The sequence below is a fragment of the Bos taurus genome, chromosome X, assembly GCF_002263795.3.
Source record: "Bos taurus isolate L1 Dominette 01449 registration number 42190680 breed Hereford chromosome X, ARS-UCD2.0, whole genome shotgun sequence".
Lineage (NCBI taxonomy): Eukaryota > Metazoa > Chordata > Mammalia > Artiodactyla > Bovidae > Bos > Bos taurus.
This window is the reverse complement of record NC_037357.1, coordinates 29,138,900-29,146,397: the sequence shown is the minus strand read 5'-3', so window position 1 is coordinate 29,146,397 and position 7,498 is coordinate 29,138,900.

The window sequence follows — 7,498 nt, the reverse complement described above, 5'->3', positions numbered from 1 at the left end:
AGTCGCTCAGTCGTGTCTGACTCTTTGCGACCCCATGAATCGCAGCATGCCAGGCCTCCCTATCCATCACCAACTCCCGGAGTTCACTCAGACTCACGTCCATCGAGTCAGTGATGCCATCCAGCCATCTCATCCTCTGTCCATCATGAACACCCTCCTCTAACTGCGGTGAACAATATGGAGTATATGGGAGCTTTATAAGTCAGTTACGAATTCTGGCAACAGTATTGGGTTGGCCAAAATGTTCCTTTGGGCTTTTCATAAGTTGTTATAGAGGCTGTATTCATCTATTTATCCTTCCTTCAATCCTTCCCTCCTTAAACATTTTAATGAGGACCTATCATGTGATATGAGGAAATATGTGTTAAAAACTAGTTATCATAGCTGATATCTTATAATGTTATCTTTTTGATGTGATAAAGAACACATAGAAGACACCAGAGGAAACACAATAGATTGGCAAATGGAAAAAGCCCAGAAACCCTCAAGATATCTCTACATTTTCTTTTTTTATTTTTAAATTTCAATAATTTAGTACAGGCAGAATGTTAGAAGTATTATTATTATTATTTTTGAGTGTGGAATAGAGATCCAGGTGTTAGAAGCCCAGCAAGTGGTATGACAGAAAGAACTTTTAACTGGTAGTCAAGCAACCTGGGTTTAGGTCCTGGTGCTGCCTGTGCAGTCTTAGATATGTTACTTTACCTGTATGAACATCAGCTTCTCCATCTATAAATGTTCAAGATAAGTAAAGTTCACTACTTGTATGAAGATAAGGACTTAGACCACATGAACTTTGGAAATCAAGTCTGAACTTAAGATGGGGGTTTCTTCTCTGCCAATGCAGGGGGCCTAATAAACCCCATTGTTCAGAAGGCACCTTCCCTAGGGAATGTCTTCTCTCCCTCACCTAAAGCTCTTCTGGGTGGGATCCTTGTGGCTTTCAAGGACTCACAGGAGAGGCAGGTATAAAGAAAGGTCAGAGACCTCAGCAAGATGGAGAAGAAGAAAGTAGATTGCTGACTCTTCTAAGCAAGCTGCAGGTTGAGACTCATTAAAGAGAAAGAAAGGGGATTTCAAGTCTCCTTTCCAGGGCAGCCAGACTGCCACATGGAGAAATAAAGAGAGCAAGCATGTAAGCCTTATACTGGGAGGTTGAAGTGAGGGAAAGCTTCAGGGCAAAGCTGACTGGATTAGCTGAAATCCCAGTGGCAAATATCACATCAAAGTGTGGAAAGAGAAAACTTCAACAAAACAAGCATAAAGCCATTCAATAGTTCCCTTCCCCCAACAGCCCCCGCCCCGCTCCCGCCCCGCCACCACCACGCACACACATCAGGAATTCCTGGGAAATATATCATTCTCTACATACCTGGTGAGCTCCCATGTGTCCAGCTTAAATTCAACTTCCCATTCTGTAGTTTTTCCCTGGCCATCCCACACAGAGTTAATCATCTTCCCTTTGTGTCACACAAGTATTTGTGCAGACCTCCATGACAGCCCTGGATGCATTAAGCTGTCATCATTTGCATCTATGTCTGTCTTTCCCACTTGGTTGTGATTTTCTAAGGAAATGGTTCATTTTAGAATTTTTTGGATCCTTCACTGTGCAAGGCCTAAAGTAGGTTCTCAGTAAATTAATTTCTTTTTTTTTCTTTCTTTTTTTTAAATTTAATTTTATTTTTTAACTTTATAATATTGTATTGGTTTTGCCATATATCAAAATGAATCTGCCACAGGTATACATGTGTTCCCCATCCTGAACCCTCCTCCTTCCTCCCTCCCCATACCATCCCTCTGGGTCATCCCAGTGCACCAGCCCCAAGCATCCAGTATGGTGCATCAAACCTGGATTGGCGACTCATTTCATATACGATATACATGTTTCAATGCCATTCTCCCAAACCATCCCACCCTCTCCCTCTCCCACAGTGCCCAAAAGACTGTTCTATACATCAGTGTCTCTTTTGCTGTCTTGTATACAGGGTTATTGTTACCATCTTTCTAAATTCCATATATATGCGTTACTATACTGTATTGGTGTTTTTCTTTCTGGCTTATTTCACTCTGTATGATAGGCTCCAGTTTCATCCACCTCATTAGAACTGATTCAAATGTATTCTTTTTAATGGCTGAGTAATACTCCATTGTGTATATGTACCACAGCTTTCTTATCCACTCATCTGCTGATGGACATTTAGGTTGCTTCCATGTCCTGGCTATTATAAACAGTGCTGCGATGAACATTGGGGTACATGTGTCTCTTTCAATTCTGGTTTCCTCAGTGTGTATGCCCAGCAGTGGGATTGCTGGTCATAAGGCAGTTCTATTTCCAGTTTTTTAAGGAATCTCCACACTGTTCTCCATAGTGGCTGTACTACTTTGCAGTCCCACCAACAGTTTAAGAGGGTTCCCTTTTCTCCACACCCTGTCCAGCATTCATTGCTTGTAGACTTTTGGATCACAGCCATTCTGACTGGCGTGAAATGGTACCTCATAGTGGTTTTGATTTGCATTTCTCTGATAATAAGTGATATTGAGCATCTTTTCATGTGTTTGTTAGCCATCTGTATGTCTTCCTTGGAGAAATGTCTATTTAGTTCTTTGACCCATTTTTTGATTGGGTCGTTTATTTTTCTGGAATTGAGCTGTAGGAGTTGCTTGTATATTTTTGAGATTAGTTGTTTGTCAGTTGCTTCATTTGCGATTATTTTCTCCCATTCTGAAGGCTGTCTTTTCACCTTGCTTATAATTTCCTTTGTTGTGCAGAAGCTTTTAAGTTTAATTAGGTCCCATTTGTTTATTTTTGCTTTTATTCCCAATATTCTGGGAGGTGGGTCATAGAGGATCCTGCTGTGATGTATGTCAGAGAGTGTTTTGCCTTCTCCTCTAGGAGTTTTATAGTTTCTGGTCTTACATTGAGATCTTTAATCCATTTTGAGTTTATTTTTGTGTATGGTGTTAGAAAGTGTTTTAGTTTCATTCTTTTACAAGTGGTTGACCAGATTTCCCAGCACCACTTGTTAAAGAGATTGTCTTTAATCCATTGTATATTCTTGCCTCCTTTGTCAAAGATAAGGTGTCCATATGTGCGTGGATTTATCTCTGGGCTTTCTATTTTGTTCCATTGATCTATATTTCTGTCTTTGTGCCAGTACCATACTGTCTTGATGACTGTGGCTTTGTAGTAGAGCCTGAAGTCAGGCAGGTTGATTCCTCCAGTTCCATTCTTCTTTCTCAAGATAGCTTTGGCTATTCGGGGTTTTTTGTATTTCCATACAAATTGTGAAATTATTTGTTCTAGCTCTGTGAAAAATACCGTTGGTAGCTTGATAGGGATTGCATTGAATCTATAAATTGCTTTGGGTAGTATACCTATTTTCACTATATTGATTCTTCTGACCCATGAACATGGTATATTTCTCCGTCTATTAGTGTCCTCTTTGATTTCTTTCACCAGTGTTTTATAGTTTTCTATATATAGGTCTTTAGTTTCTTTAGGTAGATATATTCCTAAGTATTTTCTTCTTTTCGTTGCAATGGTGAATGGGATTGTTTCCTTAATTTCTCTTTTTATTTTCTCATTATTAGTGTATAGGAATGCAAGGGATTTCTGTGTGTTGATTTTATATCCTGCAACTTTACTATATTCATTAATTAGTTCTAGTAATTTTCTGGTGGAGTCTTTAGGGTTTTCTCTGTAGAGGATCATGTCATCTGCAAATAGTGAGAGTTTTACTTCTTCTTTTCCAATCTGGATTCCTTTTATTTCTTTTTCTGCTCTGATTGTTGTGGTCAAAACTTCCAAAACTATGTTGAATAGTAATGGTGAAAGTGGGCACCCTTGTCTTGTTCCTGACTTTAGAGGAAATGCTTTCAATTTTTCACCATTGAGGATAATGTTTGCTGTGGGTTTGTCATATATAGCTTTTATTATGTTGAGGTATGTTCCTTCTATTCCTGCTTTCTGGAAAGTTTTTATCATAAATGGATGTTGAATATTGTCAAAGGCTTTCTCTGCATCTATTGAGATAATAATATGATTTTTATTTTTCAATTTGTTAATGTGGTGTAGTACATTGATTTGTGGATATTGAAGAATCCTTGTATCCCTGGGATAAAGCCCACTTGGTCATGGTGTATGATCTTTTTAATGTGTTGTTGGATTCTGATTGCTAGAATTTTGTTAAGGATTTTTGCATCCATGTTCATCAGTGATATTGGCCTGTAGTTCTCTTTGTGGCATGTTTGTCAGGTTTTGGTATTAGGGTGATGGTGGCCTCATAGAATGAGTTTGGAAGTTTACCTTCCTCTGCAATTTTCTGGAAGAGTTTGAGTAGGATAGGTGTTAGCTCTTCTCTAAATTTTTGGTAGAATTCAGCTGTGAAGCCATCTGGACCTGGGCTTTTGTTTGCTGGAAGATTTCTGATTACAGTTTCAATTTCCGTGCTTGTGATGAGTCTTTTAAATTTTTCTATTTCTTCCTGGTCGAGTTTTGGAAAGTTGTACTTTTCTAAGAATTTGTCCATTTCTTCCACATTGTCCATTTTATTGGCATACAATTGCTGATGGTAGTCTCTTATGACCCTTTGTGTTTCTGTGTTGTCTGTTGTGATCTCTCCATTTTCATTTCTAATTTTATTGATTTGATTTTTCTCCCTTTGTTTCTTGATGAGTCTGGCTAATGGTTTGTGAATTTTATTTATCCTTTCAAAGAACCAGCTTTTGCTTTGTTGATTTTTGCTATGGTCTCTTTTGTTTGTTTTGCTTTTATTTCTGCCCTAATTTTTAAGATTTCTTTCCTTCTACTAACCCTGGGGTTCTTCATTTCTTCCTTTTCTAGTTGCTTTAGGTGTAGAGTTAGGTTATTTATTTGACTTTTTTCTTGTTTCTTGAGGTATGCCTGTATTGCTATGAACTTTCCCCTTAGTACTGCTTTTACAGTATCCCACAGGTTTTGGGTTGTTGTGTTTTCATTTTTATTCATTTCTATGCAAACTTTGATTTCTTTTGTGATTTGTTGGTTATTCAGCAGCGTGTTGTTCAGCCTCCATATGTTGGAATTTTTAATAGTTTTTCTCCTGTAATTGACATCTAATCTTACTACATTGTGGTCAGAAAATATGCTTGGAATGATTTCAATTTTTTTGAATTTACCATGGCTAGATTTATGGCCCAGGATGTGATCTATCCTGGAGAAGGTTCCGTGTGCACTTGATAAAAAGGTGAAATTCATTGTTTTGGGGTGAAATGTCCTATAGATATCAATTAGGTCTAACTGGTCTAGTGTATCATTTAAAGTTTGTGTTTCCTTGTTAATTTTCTGTTCAGTAAATTACTTTGAATTTGACCTTGTGCAAGGGCCAAATCCCAGTTCTTACCATTTCTAAGACCTTTCCTTTAAAGGAAATTTGGATATAACCAGAGAATGAAGGATATATGGTTAACTGTAGCGGTTGGAATTAATGAAAAAACCAGGAAGTTTGTGTGTCCAGCAAGCACTTTGCTCAGAAGCTTCAACTGAGTACAGGGAGGTCTCTGCCTTTGCCATGGGATTGCCTACTTGCTTCCTCCCTTGTCTAAGAAAATCAGGAAACTTTTAAAGTATAGCCAAAAAAGTTTAAGTGTGAATAACCTGTGAGTTAGGAGACAAGGAAAACTTATGCAAATAAAGGATACTTGCTGCCTGATGCAAAATGCTCACTGTCCCGACTTTCCTACACACCTCTTGCCTCTCCACAACTATGCAAACACACACTTGCATCTCTGTAACGACAGAGTGTTCTGATTGTTTCATGAGGCCATGTGGATCAGGGTAGGAGCTGTTTACTAACACTTTTCTGGCATCCCCACAATGCCCATAGCACCCTCCAGAGGCAATCTAGTTCATTTGTTTGTGGTGTGGTCTCACATATTGCCATACCAAATTCAGATCTGCCAGGGAAACATAGCTTCATTATTTCCCTAAAACTGTTCTGATCTCCCCATCCATATCCCGTCCACAATCTGATGAGGTCAAAGGGGAGGAGGAAATTAGAAAGTAGATTGAATCCAAGCCAATAAACTCATACCCATTCATAATATGAATGTTCTCTTTAGGTAATTTCGGTCTCTCCCTGGTTGGCTCAGGTTAATGGCCAGTGTTTCAGAGTTCAGCCACTTTTCAAAGATGGCCTCCAGATGTTACAAAGAGGGTTCCTCCTAGAGAGTGACAGCATCTTTCTCCCAGGATGCTTAGGATAAGCATACCACCAGGCTTTAAGCTCCCTCAACATCATATCCTCTTTTGAACCTACAGTAACAGCCTTCATGGATAAAAACTCTTTGGTCTGGGTCTTTGTCTTGCTGGATGTCTATCTATCTCTCTGGCCAAATCTTGTCTTAAAATTCCCTTGTCTTAAAAAAAAAAAAAAATTCCCTTGTCTTGCTGAGAACTCAACCCAGAATGAAATTTCAAGTGAGCAACGACTTCTTAGTTCCAGCAGCTATTAGCTGTGTCCTGAAAGTCTAGCAACAGTAAGGCAATGTAATCTAGAGACAGACCTCTTTCAAAATATTTCCAAAAAAATAAATCGTCTGTGCTATAGTTTTGGGGCTTCTCAGGTGGCTCAGATAGTAAAGAATCTGCCTGTAAGGCAGGGCACCTGGGTTTGATCCCTGGGTCAGAAAGATCCCTTGGAGCAGGGAATGGCTACCTGCTTCAGTATTCTTGCCTGAAGAACTCCATGGACAGAGGAGCCTGGCAGGCAATAGTCCATACGGTTGCAAAGAGTTGGAATGACTAACACTTTCACTCATTTACATGTATGGAGCCCCTGCTGTACAGTTTACCATGTCCTAGATGCAGACAGGGAGAAGGCGATGGCACCCCACTCCAGTACTCTTGCCTGGAAAGTCCATGGATGGAGGAGCCTAGTAGGCTGCAGTCCATGGGGTCACTAAGAGTCGGACATGACTGAGCGACTTCACTTTCACTTTTTACTTTCAGGCATTGGAGAAGGAAATGGCAACCCACTCCAGTGTTCTTGCCTGGAGAATCCCAGGAACGGGGAGCCCAGTGGGCTGCCATCTGTGGGGTTGCAGAGTCAGATACGACTACAGTAACTTAGCAGCAGCAGCAGCAGCAGATGCAGACAATATATAAATACACAAGGTAGACAAGGTACCTACTCTGGAAAAGTGCATAGACAGCAAGGGAGAGAGAGACACAAACAAACAGAAAAAATTCAACAAAATGCAAGCAGCCCCAGACAGGCATTGGCTCCAAAGATTTAAGGTTCAGAGAAAGCTTGTAGTACAAGTATAGTATGTTTTATCTGGAAATGCTCTTATAGGGTCCATGGCAATTCTCAGTGCTAGCACCCTATGAGAATCACTCAAGGACTTCCCTGGTGGTCCAATGGCTAAGGCTCTGCACTCCCAATGCAGGGGGCCAGGTTCAATCCCTGGTCAGAGAATTAGATCCCACATGCCACAATTAAGAGTTTGCATGCCATAA